This window comes from Pygoscelis adeliae, unplaced genomic scaffold, assembly GCF_000699105.1.
Source record: "Pygoscelis adeliae isolate BGI_AS28 unplaced genomic scaffold, ASM69910v1 Scaffold233, whole genome shotgun sequence".
In the NCBI taxonomy this organism is placed as follows: domain Eukaryota; kingdom Metazoa; phylum Chordata; class Aves; order Sphenisciformes; family Spheniscidae; genus Pygoscelis; species Pygoscelis adeliae.
The window spans coordinates 1381903-1403246 of NW_008824421.1; the positions used below are offsets into that span (position 1 = coordinate 1381903).

At 41.4% G+C, this 21344-nt stretch overlaps 1 protein-coding gene across 1 annotated transcript in view; it reads right to left on the bottom strand.

Moving 5' to 3' along the window:
- Nucleotides 1-21344, bottom strand: part of TTC7A (tetratricopeptide repeat domain 7A) — a 179482-nt gene that overhangs the window by 67091 nt on the left and 91047 nt on the right. The window lies entirely within an intron of this gene.

The following is a 21344-nucleotide window of genomic DNA, read 5'->3' on the forward strand; positions in this document are numbered from 1 at the left end:
CTGCAAAGCAAAACCATGATGTAATTGCAGTCTATGTTAGCACCAGTGCCAGCTGAACACAGTTAGCGCAGTAACAGCAGCAGGAAGACACAGGAGCATGACCTTTAACGCAGAGCTAGCAATCAGCGTACAGACCCAGGTCTGTACTTCAACAGCTAGATGTGCTAAAGATTGTGCTACTGCAGTTTCACTCAATCCTTCACTGGCACGATTAAGTTGACCTAACAAAACCTGCGCTTACCATTTGGCTCGACAGAGCACACTGACTTATAAAAATTAGACAGACAAAATTGTATTCATGGTAGTGCTGGGTTGCTTTTTCACCACAGACAAGTGTTTTTGGAGATGCACTAAATTTCCCTTATAGAATTCCTTTATAGGTCCTTCATCCTGTACAAAGGTAATTGCAGGGTCAGGACTTGTAGCCCTTAATCCCTGTCAGGTTTGAGACCACACAGACTGGCTTTGGCAACGATGGCACTTTTTGTCATGTTGTGACCCTCCCACACAGTACGGGTTTCCCACAGATCTCAGGCCAGCTGGCTGAACTAATACCGTGATAGCTCTCCTTAGCCATTACTCTGAGGCAAAATCAAACTCAGGATATAACAGTGAACAGCTCTGTATGTTTCCAGTCATACTGAAAGGGGTCACCATGATTTAAAAGCACACTGGAAGCACAGCCCAACTGACCGTATTTTTTAATAAATCCAGCTTCTTCAATATATGTGGAGACACTCTTCTCTGAGTTAAAGTATGTGTGCAGCCACTTAAGCATTTCAGTTTAACCTAAACATTGTTTTCTTGGCACAAATATAATTCAACATAAAACAATTCTTTAGATTTTCTTCCTAAAAATTTCCCAACTCTACACATCAACCCAAGGATCCTGCCTGCTTACAGAACCCAGTTCCACAGCTTGCATCCTTGACTACTACTTCAGCACAAGGTTTTCCTAGCAGAGAGCTGTGCCCAGTTCAGCTGAACACTAATATAGTTCAGGATCTTGCAGGCTGTATTTTGAAGGTGAAGCTTCATTTCTTAGCCTTGCTGGAAATGGTAGCTTCACTGTTGCACGTACGACTCCACCAGGTGCACCTTACACTGTACAAATAAGCTGAGTCACTGCTCATGAGTAACAAAGAAAAATCAGCAGTCTCTCAACCTGTCAGAAATACTAACAAATTTCAATTAGAACTGCCAACAAAAACTAAAAGCCTCAAGAGAAAGGTGAGAAATATATGCACGGTTAAAAAAACAAAAATAAAAAGAGAATCCATAGCAGATTGAGCCTAAAATCAGATTAATGGATTATTTTTCTGCAATATCTATTACACCCCAATGTGACAGATCTTCCAGATGCGCTGAGTAAAGATGACACAGTATTATAGATCCCAAGCACTGCATGTGTGATTAAAGAAAATCCGTTGGGAAAACATGCATAGTTATTACATTTTAAACGTTCAAAAATAGCAATATTTGGCCTTCTTTCAATAATAGCCTGAAAACACATCTCAGTGTAAAACTGCAAATACAATCTAAATGCTAGATAGAATAAAACAGGCTTGACTGTTGAAAAACAGTCTCATTCATACAGTACAGGGCAGGTGATAGGATTAGTGGTTTTGGATTTACTTTTGGGTTCTTCACCCACAGATTACTGGAAGGTTTTTCTTTTGAGAAACAGTCCAGCACTTAGCAACCACTGACCTTTACATATTTTTAACGCCACAGTGCTTTATAAAACTGAACTCTGTTCCAAAATTCAGAGCTAACAGCTGCAACGAAAAAGGTAAAAGGAACTAAACATTCAGGGCCAGACAGTCAGCTGAAGGGAATCAGCTCTGTTCAACTGAAATGAACGCATTTTCGCCTTTTTAAACTAGCTGGGGATCTGGCACTCAAGCTTCAAGTCAGAAAAGCTCAGGCAGGCTGTCTTCAACTCCCTAAAAATGAGCATGTATCAGATAAACACAGAAATGAAGTGCGGGGTCAGTGCAGTTTGATCAGCTTGTACCAGCTGACTTCCTACTTTATCCCTTTAAGTAAACCATTCATTTGCAGAATTCTAGCCTGCAAATTAAAAAAAAAAAAAAAAAAGTTTCTTGAAACATTCCCAGTGCCTCACAAAAAAACCAAAAGAACAACCGTTCAGTTCTTCCATAAGGATCCTGCAACCGAAGAAAAGAAACGAACAGAAGCGATGACGAATAGCAAGCCCCAGACTTTCATAGGGAAAAGCTTTATACTTTCCCTTCTCCTTTGCGGAGAGAAATCCCGTGTGGAAGCGCTTGGCTTCTGTGGGGCTGCTGGCGCCAACTGGCAGAGCAGCCCTGCAGCAGAGCTGCAAGGTGCCTGAGGTGAAACTCTGCATCTCTACATCTCAGCCAAGGAGGGGACAACAGAAAGGGGCTGGACTGAACTCCTTCACACCCGCTCCTGCTGACAGGACACAATGAAATCCCCGTGTTTATTCTGTTTCACGTATCCTGTTAATTCAGTACAGAGCTCTCTGCAGAGTAAGAGACCAGAGCACACTAGGATAAATCAGAAGTCTGTATTTATAATCTCTGCCTTCTGTAAGATAGCAGCATGTACCAGTTTTTCCTTGAAATAAGTCTGAAGGGGAGGAACAGATGTCAACCTGAAAGCATAAGAGTATTAAAACTGTCCTGTGTATTATCATTAGGCATAAAAAACACTTTGCATTTATGTATGCCTCTACTTTCCTTCTTAAAAGGCCATTGTGCAAACCAGCTGTAATTCAGAGCTCACAATCTAATTTCTGCTTCCTTTCCTTTCTAAACCAATATAACCAAAACACAGGTATAGTGTTCCTCTCCATTCCCACCACACCGAAGGCACTGTATTTGCATTATTATGTCCACACCTTTCTTGAAGTACCTTGCTGAAAGAATATCCAAAGTCACTGTGCAGAACTCCTTACTCCGAGGCAACTGAAAGCGCTCAGGCTCTCTGCTGACCTGATTGGTAGTTTTGCCTCCGGAAGGCTTAACAGAGCCTGTCATTATGTATGTGATATATCCTACCATAATTAATTCCCTCAGGGAATGACATCCAGAGGAAGCACGGTTCAAATACACAGCATGCACCTGAAATCTGACATTTTGAATCAGAACCCCAACACCAAGATGCATCCGTGGAAGATCTGACATTTTTATTTTCCTCAGCTGTAGATACATGGCATAAACTAAATCCTGTCATAAAGAGACTGCCTTAAAAACTGTTGAAACATACAGATAAAAATCAGTGTTCTTTGTTCTTGAACAGATTTGATTTAATTCATTAGAAATCCAGAAGGTGTTTAAAATTACCATGTGCCATTTAATGTAAGATGAAGTAATAGCTTCCTTCAGCCTTAGTGGAAAAGATTCAGAGCTGTAATCCTTTTTCAAATAATTACCCTGTTCATCAGGCTTCAGCACAAGATGACTCCAAGCAGAAGAGAAATGGAGAGACTAGCTATGAAAGCCTCAGTATATACATGTACCAAGCTGAATGGTGATGAGAGCACTTTGCAGGCGTTTGTCAAGTCACAGGCCTGAATTATGCTCAAATTAGAACTGCAAGGGAAGGGCAAGAGCATGTGAAAGTATCAAGTCCGTCTACCATATAAAAGGGTCTTTGGAGAAAGCAAGTAGGGAGGATGGGTAGGGATGCTGACTGGGTGAGGTAGCTCCTCAAAGCTACAGCAGTGAATTAATGCTTTCACACACATAACCTGTGGTTTTGACTCAGCCATAAGCTGCTCTGTGTGGCTACCCAGGGAAATGAGCTTGTAGAGAAGGGAAAGTCAGTGGCTGACATAAAGAGCTGGCACAGCTTACCGCTACCCTGCCTCAGGAGGCACGTACGAGTATTTCACTTGTGCAATTCCAGGACAGTGCAACTATATCCTTACTCAGGGTAACTATAGTGTTTGCTACCCAGTGCTCAAGGAAATCCTGCATCAGCTTGCACGAATGGTTCTCTCCAACAGAAGTGGCAACATAAAATCCAACATGCTCACTAAGTAGTATGCAAATAACGTCCTTGAGGTCAATTCTTGTACAGAGTATTCAGGACAGCAGTCAATAAACGTCTTGGGCATCTTTTTCCTGGAGGCCCTAGAGAAGTCAGTAAGAGCACAGACACGTGAGCTGCAGTGCGCTTTTAGCATGAATGAGACAGAGAATGAATTAATTTGGAGAAACATCAGCTCTGCTGGACGCTGACAGATTCCTTAATGCATCAGATTTGTGATTGCTTATGGCATGACTGATTTTTTTTTCCCCTGTGTGTTTTTCTTCCACTTTGTTCCTTATTGATAATGAGGTTCTACAGCAGCTACATTTGGCAGATTTGATATAGATACAGGCCTTTCCATTAAATTTTCCCCAATCCTCTTCTCCTCCCACTCTATGCCAAGATTGCAGCTCTGTCAGGTCTCTCCAGGTATAAATTTATTTTTCAGGTAATACCTGCCAGTCAGCCTCAATGCAGAATTTCTAGTGTGATTCCAGTTACCCAGTTTCATTTCTCCACTGAAAACTGTAAATAATAATGTAACGTGCTTGATTCACTCAAATCTGGTGAAGTCTGTTCAGTAAACCCTGCAGATCCACGTATTCCAGATTGCCATCTCTTCTGAGCAGTTTGCTGTTTCCAATGGATACAAATTCTGATATTTATATTCAGGGTTACAACCGATGGACAACTGAAACCTCAAGTACAAAAATATCACCTTTGCAAAGCCACTGCATCACAACAACTGTAGCGCATAAATTCCCAAGGCCATAAAATCTATCATCTAGACACTACTTAAGTTGCAGAACATATCATCTACTTGCTCCGTAATACAATTCTGTAGGAGTTAACCCAGCAAAGACTACCTTGGGAAATGGATTAAACCACTGAAACATTTCCCCTCTCCGTGTAAGCTGTGTGTTCCCTCTTGTTAAACCAGCTAATTGCATTGATGGGGTAGCCTGGTGTGGCTTGGTACAGCTCTACACCACTACGAACCACTCCATCCCAACTTAAGACAGCATGCTTCACTGCGGGCAGCATGTGGAGCAGCAGACAGGAGAAGCTCTGTTCAGATATACCAGCCCTCCCTGCCTAAACCGTGTAACTGCGAGACTCCCTGTGTAACTGGGAAAACACAGCCAGGGCACTGGACTCATCCCTCCCTCTCCTCTCCCATGGGTTGTGCCTTAGGACACATCCGTCTGACAAATTTTTCTTTTGCTGCCATAAGTAAAAGTTAAACTGCAACTTACCTTGTCAAATGAGTCATTCCATGGTTTATTATTGCTACTCAGGAAGCAGGCCTAAATTACAAGAGTGAAAGAAATACTTTGACTGCTCCAAGTTGTGTCTCCGCTTGGCTCCTCAGCCAATTTTTCTTAAGTTTTAGAGCGCAGCTGAGTCCCAAACCACCCGTGACTACTTTTTATGAGCATGGTGGACTGGCAGGAGAAGGAAGGGACAACCTTAGCAGCAGCGATTACAGCTGCGTCTCAGGCCCCTGTATCCATGGAACTGAGCTATGCTGGCTGCTGTATTGCAATCTGTTTTGAACACTACTACTATCCCGCAGGGAATTGCGATCTGCAGTTTTGGGAATTTTGTTCTAGAGAATCCAAGGGATGAACCTGTCCAATCCACAAGCATTAGTTTGTGGACCACAAATCACGAGCACAGTTATGCAGCAGACACCATGCAGAAACTGTTGTACACTTACAGCTGCTATACAACAACACAAAGTTAAATGCTCTTGGGAAAAGCACCACAAACTGATGTGATGTAGAATGAGGCCTGAAACTTACTGCTACATTAACTCATCCTATTATTAATTTATTAAAACAGAGAGAAAGGCAAAAGTTGAGTTCTTCATTAATAAGTCTAACCAGAACTGTGCAGCAAAGATGGAAAACCCAGCCAGTTCTACTAATTTTAGAACATTTCTATTATGGGATTTAGTGCTGTAGCTGATTTAGGGGGAGTAAAAAAATCTTTCCAACCATCAAATGAAAGAGATGGCTTTAGTTATATCTGGCCAGCTTTCCCTAACACGTTGAACTAAATTGCTTTTATTTGGGTCTTTAAGATTACATTTGTCCCCTTAAGATTCATCCTTTTTAATACCTGTCCATCCCTTGTTAGGATCATTAATTCATTTTAAATGAAATGTAAAATGCAAGTTTTAATTAACTGAAGATAGTAAGGAGCCTAGGTCACATTTTTACATGAACACAGGTGTTAGCTCATGATACGGTAAAACTCCAGCTCTGGTCTCTACATTCTGTCCTTCTACAACCATCTCGCCAACTTCAACCAGGCAGATTATTCTTCCTAACTTTCCAGCCTAATCTGATACCTGCTGTTGTTATTCCCTGTTGAAGAGCTGTTCTACTCTTCCCCAGTCACAGCTGCATTTCATTGGTGTACAAAGCGATTACAAATGTTTCATGCATCACAGAGCTGCTGTGAAGTTCAAACAGAGTATCATTGCAAGGAGTCTGGGGCTGAAATGGTTTACTACAGTTATACACCATCTAGGAAATATGCTTTTGCAAAAGAATGGCTTTTTGCTTCCTGTCTACCGGTGGACAAACAGCATCTTACTATGCAGAAGAGGTGAATTACTAGATTTTCTGATTTGCAGGAACAGCCCCATAAAACTACGTAAAAGCTTCAGATGGATTTTTACCTTCCCTCAAGTCCAAAGAGCAGATTTTGGCTTTCTCTCACTCTGTTTTCCTTTTTATTTTCCACACCTCCGTTTCCTTGCCTGGTGCTCCAAATACTCTACCACCAAATGGCTAGAGAATTAGGAGCAAGAAGCTTGAAAGAGGAAATACATGGAATGGGAGAATCCACTCTAGTGCAGTAACGCATTTAGTTTTATTGGAGGCTCATAATGTCAATTTATGTCTCATTCATTTGAACAAAAAGTTACTGAACTTTAGAAAAGACAATTATTCACAGACAATAGAAAAAAGGGTCAGGGACCTCTTTAAAAACTAGCACTTTTTTGGTTTATGAAGCTGGGATAAGGAAACTCACACGTAGACTGTCCTAATGCAGTCACAGCTTTGGGGAGACAGAGCCAGGGCACAGTACTGTGCTTTCAGCTTGCTTCAGCAAATGTCATGCTTCCTTTAAAAATGTCTTCCTGCTCCTCATAAAACATCGGTTTGGCAACAGAAAAGCTCTCTACTGAAGTTTTACAAGACCTTTTTATTAATGGAATAATAATTCTTTCTGCTGTTATTTAACCAAGCTGTCACTTTTAGGTTAGGATTTCTGTGAAAACCTAAAAGAGGTGTGATTCCGTGGTTTCCAAGGGAGGCCGATTCCTGCAGGCCATGCTGAGACCCCAGCCTTTTACTGCACCTCCAACATGTGCAGATTTGGTTAAGCTGTGCTGATTACCTCTTGCAGCATCCCTCATCACCTTCCTTACTCATTCTGCTATCACTCGTTACACATGCAAATGAGCATACAAGACACAGAAACAAACATATATTTATATACTCTTCACTTAAATGCTGCAAACTGTCCCTTCACAGGTGGTATGCAACTTCCTACGGATTTGCATCCTCTGCCCCTGTCCCCCACCGCAATCTGTCTCCGTTCCCCCCTGCAAGCCCTTCTCCCAGAGCCCTCTGGGAGACCCGTGACGGTGCTGCTGCCATGTCCCCGCGTGTCCTACCCGCCGCGCGTGTGCTCGCCCGTCCCGCAGGCGGCTGCCAACCCCAGCACAGCACGGCTCGGCTCTGCCTGCCCCCTCCGGCCTCGACTCAGCCAGGGGCTTTTAGGAAATTTGCAGAAACTTAATTATCTCTGGGACTTCTAACACACTGTCAAAACTTGTTTTAAATCAGCCAGCATTTTCAAAAGTGCTCAAGGTATAAAATGCCCAACTGCATAATCCCCATTTCTTTACGAAAACAAGTTAAAAAAGCAGGAATATAGTTAGAACATTTCCATTTGAACGCAAAAGGAGCAAGGCCCTCCATAGGTGTCAGGCAAAAAAACCCCCACACCAAAAGCAAACAAATGAAAATTTCTAAGTAGCTTTGAAAATACAGTAGTAGCTATTAAAATAGCATTGCACACAAAACTGATAAATAAGCGTATTTCAGGGGCTGGATCAGAGACTGATGTCCTGCTCATTGGAAATATTCCTTCACTAGCTAGAAACTTTGTTTTGTTACTATAGTTACTCCCGCTGCAAGTGGCTCTGACTAAGGCATGAGGTATTTGTTATATAAAACCTCAACACAACTGCAGCCTTAAACTTCAGAAACTACCAGCTCTGCACTCAATCCTGCTTGCAAATTCTATTCCAAGCCCAAACTCAAAATGCTGATTAGGGCGTACTCTTGAGCAACAGTTTAATGGTGCTATTTAAGTGCTGAAAACATAATCAACATTGTTCATGATATATACTAAAACCGTGAAGGAATTTAGATGGACTGTGCACTGAGCAAGATGAGCAGTGACTTCCTCCCCAGACAGTTACGCTGTTAGCAGTGGCTGTCATGTACAAGAGAAACTGGCAATCGAGTTTAATAAAATTTGCTGAGAGGCTGTTGAATTTGATGGAAAAAAAATGCGTGTAGCCAGTTAGAAGAGCACCAGGTAGAAAACACATATCCTGCAGCACTGTGATTTTCTGTTTTGTTACATTTTTATCAGCTTAGTTTGATAAAGTTTAATATCAGTAAGGAAAAAAAAATAAATATCCTCTCTTCCTTGGCCTTTAATGCATGCCGGTTTCACACAATTTTTTTCTTGTTCTTCTGGGAGATATTTTCAGCCAAACTGCTATTATGCATAATCTTGGAAAAGCAGCTTATGAGATCCCCAGTGAAAACAGGGAGATGACAGGACCTCACTTTTTAAGGTAGTCAGCTGATGCTGATACTCCAGTACTGTGTGCCAGTCTGACTCAGGCCATCTGCACTGTTCTCGGCTGTATTTTTTCCCCTACTTGGGTAGGGTAAAACAGTGTGGCTTTCTTTTTCTTCAGCTTGAATTCTAGACCCTAAGCTTTTTCTTAAAAGGCCAACAGCCCAAACAGAACCTGCTTGCAAGCAAAGATAAGCACTTACAAGTGCCAAGGTCAGAAAATACATCCATTTGTACACCTGTTTTCCTGCAGTAAGCATCGCTCAGGTCGGGGCCAAGCCAATGACTAGGGATTTTTCTACTACAGCGCTGGTACAAGGCTATTTAGTTAACTTCTGCAATGGCAAATGTAGCCATTTATGCTACATAGCTTAAGCTTTAAGCAATTTGAACGCTACAGAAGACTGAAAGGGTATCTTTCTCTTTCCTTTCTCTTACTCCCTCGGTGCTGACACCCTGTACTATTCTTAGTGTGCAGAAATCAGTGGTGTTAACTTCGGAGATCACACATCAGAGGAAGCATTTAGAATTTATTCATTCATTTGTGAGAACCTGTATATGGCTTTTTCCTTAATGATAGAGCAACACTTTTTTTTCAGCTGTAACATTATTTGCAACCAGTTACAGCTTATTACAGCCTCGTAAGTGCTGAAGAGCAGATCTGCCCTACCCTGTAAGAAACATGATTTCCTTAAGGTGCTGTTTGGATACAGAATTGCTTCATCAGTTCTTCCCTGTAATAACAGTGCTCGCAGTGACACCTAAAACCATGATTTCTGTCTCTCCCATGTCTTGCAACTAATCCCAGACTAATGGCCTAGTCTATGTAGGCACATAACGAGCACTTGCTGGAACACATTAATTTGTGAGTGCTGCTTCTAGCTTTTATGTGGCACTGCAACTTTACGCTGTAAAGTTGCTTATACTGTGTTAGAGAAAAAATAAATCATTGTTCAGCTATGATATTGCTTACATCCAGAATTCCCAGATTCAGGGTGCATATTGCTATATGAGACATTGCTATATGTCTCATATGTAAAATGAGACACCGGCTCTGCCATGTGCAGGGGCCAATTAGATGAGATCAGAAGTGGATATTGCCATATCTAAAATACAGTTTTTGCATCAGAAGTTTGCAGGAGATCTAGGCGGAGAAATGAGCCAAGTCTAATACCTGATGCACATTGGATGGAAAAAACATATTGCAAGGATTAGGTATGGTCTGAGCCGGTAAGGCATCTGAAGAAGTTATTTCATTCTTTTGAGACCAGTTTGACCTCTAAAACTTCAAAAATCTGTACTAGAATTCTCTACATGCTTTCCAATGTTACTATCACAGCTAACGAGCTGAATAAAATACCCCTGCAGCAGCTTATTTAGATACTGTCCTTCACAATATCATCATAGGGCTTAAATAATAAGCTAACATTGCAGAAGTTTAACATGCATTTGCTTCTACATCCCCCCAAAATTTAACTGAAAAGCTAAGTCTTAAGTCAAGCTTGCTTTGCTCTCTTCCGTTCTATATATATATATCGGTTAATCCTTTTTAAAGCAACAAAGGTTTGATTCAGATGCATTTTGCCTCTGCAAAATTTTTTTTAAAAATTGTAAGAAATGTAATGGGGCTTTGCTCAAAAGCAGTCTTACATATGTGGGACAAAATATGGCTACCAAAACTAAGAAATACACACTGTCTGGGGCAGCACAGAGAGGAGAGAGATAACACCAAAGACCATAGGCTTTCAGATGAAAGTTTTAGTGCCCTGCAAAACCACAGATGGTACACACCACACACACACACTTGGACACCATCACCCTACAGGATCTCCCTTCCTGTTCCCCACAGACATTTTGCACAGGACTATGCCCCTGCTGCGCAAACCCTTGACATTTGCAGGTGGCCAGGGAAGCAGCAGGCAATTGCTGGTTGCCACTGAGAAAGAAGGAACATAATCCCAGAGCTGCTGGTAGAGTAGGCTTCAACCCCTATTATATTTGAAAATCAGCTGGTGTGAAGGCTCCAAAGAGTGCATATATATTGAATCTTTTTTTTTTTTCTTCTTTTTTAAAGTGAACTTGGAAAATAAAACCTTTTTCCAGCTGGCATTTCCAAACTGACAATGTGCAGCCTCTTGATTAAGATGTGACATAGTTTATACCCCTGGTAACAAAGGAGACTCCAAGCATTTCCGTCTGCTTTAACACTAGAGCAATAAACAAGAAAATGTACCATCCAGTTTAGTTTCAGAAGAATGTTTTTGATTGAAAGATAATTTAGTATATGTATCCTGACTCCTACGTGCAATTGTAGAAGAGAAAGCGTTAATTCACACAAGCACTTTGGATGCAAAAAACCCCCTCCAAACAATAAACTCCCAATACTACCGTGCACAGCTCTGAACAAGTCTTTCTACAGAACTATAGCGGTGCCTCAGAAAGGCAGAGGAAGTCTCTGTGCTCTCCCTCTCAGGAGCCATTCCTTCTGGAGGTGTACGAAGAGCAGATTAAAGCAATCCCAGGTAGATTAAAAATCCCCTACAAGTGAGATCAGCACAGCTGACTGGCAGTGGCATGTACTACCTCAAATGAACACTGGCCCCATCCTGCTTACCAGTGGCTTCCTGAGGTGCCCATTACTGGTAGCTTTCTTTTGTTTTAACCCAGTACATGGGACATCTAAGCCTTGGGGACTGCTCTGTGCATTAGCACGTGCTTGGTTTGTGCTGGCCAGGAAAATCTCTGACCCTTTTGCTCTCAGTCTCTGTCTGCTACTTAGTGCTAGTTACCACCGATGTTTTGCTCGCCTTGCTGGCAGTCGCTGCAGCTCGATACATTCAGGCTAGTTGATACCTAGCTGAAGAGCTGCTGCGCAGTTCAAGGCAGCCCATGGGGTCCACAAGGCTCAAGAGTGTGAGCGCAAGCAGCTGGACACTTTGCCCACACAGATCCATGTCTCTGTGGAGACTGCCAGCAGCAGCCCAAGGAGTTGGGCTGAAGCCGTCCCGAAGCCAGCCCAGCCACATCCCTGTGAGGAGCAGCTCCGGCAGCGTTGACATACCCTTTGCAACTGGTGCTCTCTTATATGCACGAGCTGTTTCTTGATCCCAGAGAGGACAGTCTAGCAGCTGGTGTCTATTGGTTCTGCATCCTTATCTGGCACGCACATCTGGAGGTGGGCAGATGCCACACATTCCTCTCCTCAAGCGTCATTTTTGCAACTCCACATCATGGCAGCCTCTCTAAGGACTTCTGCTGCAATGGTCTGGGGAGGGCTGGAGAAGACTCTAAAGATGATCGTCAAGCCTGTATTGTATCCTTTTGTTTCACATTGAGTTATGTCATTCCTACTTCACTATTTTTCCCCACTTAAATATTACTGAAATTTATTAAGCCAAGCAAAAGATTTTTTTCCTTTTCTCCCCAACACAGCAAATGCCTCATTTTTGAGGAATCAGACAAAACGACTGTTTGCTGGAACTCACGGGGCAGAAGGTACAGCTCTCTCCTTCACTCAGTAGCACAGCTCCTTGCAGCTCCCTTACCCACCTGTGGAAGGACCGACTGGCCATCTCTCTTGTTCATTACACAGATTGCAGTGGCATGCTATATTCTCAGCTGGGTTCAGAGCCCTGCTGTGCTACATACTCTACCAACACGGGAAAGACATTGACCTTGTCCTGAGAAAATACAAGAAAAACTACACAATAATCTCAAGTCATTGCACGTGCTCAGTAGACGCAAATGGCCAGATTCCAGGGAAAAAAATATGTCCAGGAGTCTTTTCACTGTGAATTTCAGTGCAACTGCTTACTTGTGTGATCTTCATTTGAGGTGCTAGTTATCAGCTTCCTGCCACTTCTCCAGCTGATTGAGACATATGGAGTAGAGGTCACTGCGTTCAACTCCTAGCCTGCTAGATCTCCAGCAGTTCGTATTTCCAGCCACAGTGCTGAGAAACACAATTCTATGTCATGTTTACATAGTTCTGGGTCAAATTTTCTGTTGGTGTATGTAGGAAGAACTCTGCTAATGACAGCAACGCTTGGTTAGACCATTTAGCTCTCCATCCTCATGTTCACCCTTCCTCATAAAATACAGTCTTATGACAAACTTACTGCTGAACTATATATGTAACAGAAAGCTTCAAGCCAAGGTAAAAATGAATAAACCAGAGTAAAATGATTCATATTACCTGTTTTGTGTTGTAAAAATGTTAGCATATTAACGGATACATTTGGATGTTTTTAAAGACATGTCGGTAACACAGAACTTCTACGTTACAGTCTCTGTCTCTCTCAATTCTAACATCTCCATTCATCATTCTCTTTCCTTTACTAACAGAGACGAAAATATTAAGTAACAGGAATACTGACTAATATCAAATAGTACGACTGTGCCTGCTTACATACTTGTTCTGCAGACATTAATGACAATGGCGACAGAAGCAAACTTACCCCCTAAGACACAATTACCAGTGTTTCTGAGAGAGTGAAGGGCAAGGGCTTTCCCTGTTTTCAGAAGGTAAAACACACATTCGTGGCTGAAAAATTACCACACTCAGTTTCTGTTCCCTGGTGAGTTCTTCAGAAAGTCTGAATACTTTCCCCTCCCTCTTCTTTTTGAAGAAGAAAACAATAAGAATAAAAACATTTTGTGCTCTTCTCATTAGATAAATAAATCCTCCTAGGACCTTAGAGTAGAAGTTGCTTGAGTCTGAAATTTCTAGCTGGAGATGATAAAAACCAATCCTTTTATTGAGTGATCAGAGCACAATACTCATCTGAGAGACAACATGGCTTGACTGCGCTGCAAACTTCTTGGAAAGTCATTTACTGCACTGAAAAACAATTTGCTAAACATAACATCCATGCTTCTCTGTATTTTCCAGAAATGTGTTTTCTAGAAATGATTAGGAACAGTAATTGTCAGTGAATGCTAAATAAAGCTGACGTTCTTCATTCTGAAAAATAAATTCCCAATCAAAAAATGAGACTCTTGATCATCCTTGCATTTGAGGCTTTTTAAAGGTTTTGGAAAATCCACAAATGCCTCGTAAGAAAAAAAAACCCCAGCATATCTTCCTCTACTCCTCTGGTGATCGGCTTTTGAGAGCCTCAGGAAACAATTTCAGATTATCAGATCTGTATGTTTGACAGCACTTTCCACAGCCTTCACCTTCACTGGATGTACAAACGTGAAAAATAGCCAAGCAGGGCATTTTGTTTCTTCCTTTATCCATACAATAAGAGAGCCTTGAAGGAGTTCAGTTCAAGAAGGTTCTAACCATGTTTTCCAGCAGAAACTGACGTCTGAAGCTGCTAATAAATGGTGGCACCCTATGCAGCCCCCCTGTATACGTGTGTAGCCCCGAAGCAGGAAAGGAAGTTTAGAGCTGGGCTTCCCACGCTGGCACCACCTTCCCCGCCTTGGTTCTCTTGATTTCCAGCCAGCAAGCATGCCTCAGGTCCTCCTTCTGATCTCTGCGACCCAGGCCTACCTTTGGAGTTCACAAAACTGCCTGGCAGAAACACAGTGATCCCAATCACCAAGTCCCTCCGCACCTTGGGTAACTCCCACATGCACGTACTACGGCTAAACTCCAGCCCACAGAGTTCCTACTGGCAACTTGACTCTGCTGCCCAGATATTACACACATGCTATTTTTTCAATACATTCTGGCATTCAACGTAGACAGTCAGGGCTCCTAAACACTTCCTTTGAATATAAAGCAGAACACCCTGCAGCTGTTCAAAAGAAAATGGCACTTAGCAGGGAGAAAAGCGTGTGTTGGGTGGACTAACTCACTGATATGGCAGATACATACAATGCACTGAAGTGAGCCAGCAGGAACCGAAAAGCGTCCATTTCTCCATTCAGGTGAGAAAGTACTGGCAAGAAGTTAATTGCACAAGATAAATGCAAGTAGAGGAATATAAAATTGACATTTTGCTGTTTCAAAAAGCAGCTGTGCTGAATGGTCAGAGTTTATTCTATTAAGGCCTGACCCATCAAAGAAACATGAATTTTAAAGATCAACAAGTAACTTAACCAGTTATTACTACCACCAAGTGGTTCACAGGTTTCATTTTCCTCTAGCTTATCAGTAGTCACTAAGCCTTAAAAGTCATGTCAAAAACAAGCTAGCAGCCCCAACAAACACACAGCTGAAATCTACAGGAAAACCCACAAAATCGGAGCTTGAAGTATCAAACACAAAGTTACTGACATTCCCTTATGGAACTTCCCGCTCTTACACAAATAAATTGCATTGAAGTACAGAATCTGTGGGTGGTAACTATTTAATCTGAAATCAGCCATGCTATTCCTGCATTTTGGAATTTATTCCTAAATTTCTGAAGTGAAGCCTAGGCATTTGCAGAACTTGTGTTACCTCTCCAATACTAAAACCAGCATCTAGAAGCACTGCTGCTCACTATAAAGGTCTTAAATGAATGGAGGCAGTAGCTGTTTACTCAGGTGGTAGAAAAAAAGAAGGTATTATGAAATAAAACTGATTTTTCATCCAGAGGAAAGACTCAAACCATTGCTGCTAAGGTTGGAAAACCATGCAGCTGTTCCTTCTTTTCATACCATATGAAAAAAAATGTCTGCAGTAGGTTTCCTCTCTAAGGAAAGCTCTGTTTAACTCCTTTCATTCATATTCTGAACCCCGTGCTATGAAGGAATAGAATTCTCCCCAGGTACCATTGAATCCATCCGTATAATTTTAAGATGAATTTATATGTACACTAACACAAATCCATTCCTGGCACAAACAGACATGAACCAGCTAGGGGGATACTTCTTCCTGCCGCATTAAGATGGTGGATAGAAGGCTATCATGCTCATCTGCTGGATTTTTGTCTTGGATCAGATTGTGATCCTTAGAAAGGGGTGCATACATGTGTTCGAACCTGCCAAAATGGGAATCCGATCTTGGATACCGTAGCTCAAGAATTCATTCTGTTTCCTCATCATCCAGGGCAAAAAAAGAAAAGAGAAAACAGCAGCTAAAAAGGTGGAAATAAATCCAAACCAGAAAAAAGCCTTTAGATTTCTAAAATTCTTTTAGCTTTAAGTTTCTGTGTTGTCATTAATAAGAGTCAGGAGACTAGCGTAAAGCTTTCCCTTCATATATTTGGCATAGAAATACTCAGTAGCATTACCAGTTCCACAGAGTATAGTCCTGATTATTGCAATAGATCACCAAGGGTTTTTTAGGTTAATTTTGTAAAAACAACAAGGGATCATAACATGCCAACAAAAGCAAACATTCATGATTACTATAGAAAAAGACCCAGCTCAACCCTTCTAACTCCACATAATACATCCCTTTTGTTTAAGTGAATCACAGAAGCCAAGCCTATATATGTTTTGTATTCTTGTAGCACAGTACTGTCATATCACTCAAGTATATACTTCCACTTTTTATCACTTTGTAGTATTGCCTGGGGCATCAATACAAAGATAAAAACGTTTGTGGGTCACTCTCATCAGCCAGAGTGTGAACACACCACTACAAGAAGTCAACTTACAAAAGCTCCACCCTTAAAAGAGTTTTGAATATCCTATTTAGAGAAGTAGTCTAGCATGATCAAATGCTACAGCCAAAATATTAATTTATCCCTGCTTTAGATCTGCAGACCTTGCACCCTTGAGGAATGCAGCAAACAAAACAATACCCTGAGGATTTTAACAAGCTGTTTTATCACCATGTCTGTTCACAAGATGTACCAGGCTTCCTTGCCTCTTGCCTAATGATGAACTGGAATCATATAACCAGACTGATCTGATTCTCTAAAGCCATACTTCTAAAGCTAAGTGAGGTCACCACCACTTTCATGAGAAAAGTGGTAAAACCGTTCTACAGCATACACAATCATATTACCTTGGGGTGAGGTAGGAGGGGTGGGAGATACAATTGATCTTGACACAAAAATTGTGGTATAGACTAGGCGTTAACACAAATGTTTGCAAACTATCAACTGAGAGACAACTGACTCCTCATTCCCTGTGAAGATATAGGCAAAAAGACAGTTCTACTTTATGGCTGTCAACAATACTGTAGTATTCCACTAGTGCCCATAAAGATATTGCTCAAAGAAGGCAAGAGTTGTTTATTTTCAACATACAAGAAATAGCCTCACAAGTAATGGAAAAAGAATTCAAAGTGGAAATGCCAGTTTAATAATGCATTTTGAGATCCCAATTTTACATTGGGTTTTTTATGTAGCAAGTGGAAGCACCTGATAAATGACATTGCTTATATACCACAGAACAGCTCTCCTCACAGTAAGTCTGCACCAGACTATGACAAATAAATCTTGCCAGACAATTACTTCACAGGTCCTTAATGAAATTAGTGATGAAGTCAAGGACATCTGCTGTCAGTAAACCTCTCTAAACTACAAGAGGACTTTGTGTTTTGAGGGCTAGCTTTCTGCTAAAACAGCAAGATGACACACACAATTCCCCATGCGAAATTTACTTCCTTTTTTATTGACAATCTCCAGGATACATATTTAATATTTCTTGGCCTTCTTAGCTTTTTTGCACTACATTTACAGTAATTACTTTTGTGAGAGCAAACATCTGGGTAGAACAAAAGCATCTGCATTTGACAGCTACATTGCTCTGCAACACCAACCCACCTGCTTCTTTTTGAGTCTTTATGTGTAGAATAGCAGCACTTCCCAAAATTTTTCTGTTTTTTCTCTTTAAAACTAGTTTTGAGACTCTGAAAGCAATAGGATAGTGACTTATAGTTTAGGAAGAAAAGGAATATTAGCAGCTATTAATTTAAAAGTTACATCTCCTGTGCCAGATGCAGAACTGCTACAGACATAAAGACATAATCATTTGTCATGGTTTAACCTCAGTTGGCAACTGAATACCACACAGCCACTTGCTCACTTCCCCCCCCCCCCGATGGTTTGGGGGAGAATTAGAAGAGCACAAGTGAGAAAAACTCGTGGGTTGAGATAAAAACAGTTTAATAATTGAAATAAAATAATAATAATACTACACAAAGCAAGTGATGCACAGTGCAATTGCTCACCACCGGCCAACCGATGCCCAGCCAGTCCTCGAGCGGCCCCCCGGCCAGCTCTCCCCCAGTTTATGTACTGAGCATGACATCACATGGTATGGAATGTCCCTTTGGCCAGTTTGGCTGTGCCCCCTCCCAGCTTCTTGTGCACCTGCAGCCTTCTCAGTTGGTAGGGCATGGGAAGCTGAAAAGTCCTTGACTAGTGTAAGCACTGCTTAGCAACAACTAAAACATTGGTGTGTTATCAGCATTTTTCTCATCCTAAACCCAAAACACTGCACTGTACCAGCTACTGGGAAGGAAATTAACTCTATCCCTGCCAAAACCAGGACACCATTTAATAAAACATTCACCATCACATTGGGCAGCGATTAGAAGTTGTTGTACATTACGCCAGAAGAATGTATTGTTCTAACTTAATATGGGGCTGTCCAGGAGACAAAAAAACCAAGCTGGAAACAACAGAATAGGTTTTGATAAGCAGTCTGGGAGCAATTATAAAGCAACAGAGTATCCATAAAATTGATATCCTATTTCCAACCCCAGGCTAGGTACAGACCTTAATTTTTTTTCCAGTGCTGGGAGCTAACCAATTACAGCTAAAAGATGACCAGAGAGCAAAACAGTCTCTGGAAGAGTGGGTGAGTCAGGAGGACAAAGGCATGAGCAAAGCAGGAAGGAGGAAATATGACCAGCTGAAGACAAAGGACTGTGTCAGCCATGCTCTGTGGCAGGTTCTGCAGGCTGCCAGACCTATGGGACTTCTGCATGGAACATTTTGTGAGGTGTGAATATGGACTTTAAAAAGGGAAATACTTTCCTTCTAAATAAACAATGCATTATTTTAAGAAGATCAGCTGGGGGGCAAGAGGGGCGCTCACTAATATTATTGCTTCCAGGTAAAAGATCTATCCCTAAGACAAGCCAGGGGAGGTAATCACAGCCGGTCCCAGGTAGAGCACTGCCCAAAAGGCTGGCCTTTGAGTTGGAAAAAAGTGGAAGGAATCCATCTTAAGAAAGGCTGAAGATCAGCATCGTTGACCTGGAGGGGAGATTATCTGATGCCATCAGGAGTCTTCTCTCCCAGATGTGCTGGAGATAGTGCTTTGAAATATATACCAAAACCAACTGTTGGTACTGCATTGATTAACTTATTTTAAAAGCATACCAACATTGACAGGATGTAAAACTACTAAGTTTTATCCTGGGCAGTCTGCGATTTTTCAGGTGATACCTCCCACGTAAAGGTTGCTATTATTTCTATCTTTTATAGTCATGGCAAGGCAGTGTATTTCTTCTGGTTCACTCCATTTTGCAATATGTCCAACATAGCTAGCTCTCATTCTTCCTCTACCCAGTCTTCCTCTGTCATTGCTTGACAGTACATCAAAGTGCTCAAATTCAGTCATTCACTGACTGTAATGTAATGCATTTGGTATTATATGCTGCCTTTCAAGCAGAAGCGATATCTTCCTAAGTTCATTTTTCTGAACAATTTATGCTTTTGGATATCCACTCCAACAAGGGGCACTTCTGGACATATTGGGGTCAGTATTATGGGGCTCATGCCACAGGATGTTGTATGTTAGCCGAGTAATGCAGTATATTTTTTCCAATTGCTTCAACCACTACACAACTACGTGACATCCTGAATGATTCCTTCTTTAAAATATACAATGAAAGAATTTAATATGAAAATAAAAAAGCAGGAACAAACTCATCTTAATTACATACAATCAGAGGCCAACCAAACAGTATGAGATGTCTGTAGTTTGGGCCAGTTAAGACCTTAGTTTTTTATGCATTGTTCTTTCTTTTGTTTAGGATATACATCCAGGTAACACTTACATATTTTGCCATCTACAGAGCCCTAAGGTCCCTTAATGCAGCTTTCATCTTCTTTTCTTGATACATGCCATCAAACTATGCTTCCAAAAAGAGTTGTCATTAGGAAGGGAGCCCCAAGGCACCACATTACACAGTTGCCTGGTTCATATCAATGTGAATTGGGAAAAATAATCAGCCACTTTTAAATACAGCTTTAAAATCATGCAGTTGAACTTGCCTATACTATTTACATGAAGTATCCTGTAGTCATTCCATGCAGCAGTAAAATTTACTCCAATTTTTCTATAAGGCAGTAACAACTGGAGATACACAATAGCATCAGGTCTTTCTCCCTTCAAAGAGGTTTTAGAAAGCAGTAAAGCCTTCCTAGTATAAACTGTACTTTAGACCTCTAGAAAGTCTGTAACAGTTTCAGATTTGGCACAAACTATAGATGTATTCTGTTACTCTTCTTGCTTTCCCCCTTATTGGATTCCTGTTCTTCTTTTTCTTCAGAAATGCTTTTTTAATTTTTTTATTTTTTATTTTTTTCTGTCTTGCAACACTGATACTCTCTCTCCATTCCCTCACTCATCAGTTATTTGCTGAATGGTTTAGAGAAAGATCCATACTGAGACAGGCTAGTCACAGCAGCAGAGGCAAGAAGCCAGTCCCTACTCCTGCATCCCTGTGTACCTGTGGATGAGTCTCACTGCCAACTGTGTTACATACCACAGTGCATGCAGGGAGCAAAGAGACATTCTTCCAAGCGCACACACTCTAGCAAGTCTGTGTCTAGGAGTAAGCATGAACTTGTGGCTTTCACTACCAACATTCATCGTTTCTACCAGAAACAATCTATTCTGCTACTCCTTGCAAGGTCTTTCTGCACTTGAAGATTGGCACTGATAGAAGCATAGGAGATAATATTCTTTCCTGTTTTGGGGAAAACAGATTACCAGACAGTATAAAGGAACCCATCCAGCAGCCCTCCAAGCTACTTTGCACACCATGTTTTCTTTGTTTTGTCCTCCTCTGAAACACAAATTATCAGTAAGCGCTGGAGGAAAGATCCAGGACTTGACGGACCAGTTGGTTGCTCTGACACGGCAAATACTCTGCTCCTCACATAAATAATGATCTGCTTCTTCCTCTTCCACCTCTGTCTTATCTATCCTGGAGTGTCTGTAGTCCTCAATGAACATCTGACCTTTGACTCTATGACTGTACAACGTGAGTTTTTTTACTATGCTTATTACTTTCAAACCACAAAACACAATTTAGAAGCCACTGGAGTATTTCCTGTTTCAATCATACCCATGTTCACACTCTGAAGAGATGTTGGCATCATTTTAAGAGCTTTTCCATTACTAATTTTCATTTTGTTCTCAAAGATGTGCACTGACAGCCTTAGTTCCTCGCGTACACAAAGTAAGTAACCTCAAAAACACAGGCAGCAGAGCTATTTTATACAGCTTACAATGAAAAGCACTATATGCTGATACAGCACCGTAGTTCTAAGAGATCCTAAAGCATTCAAGCT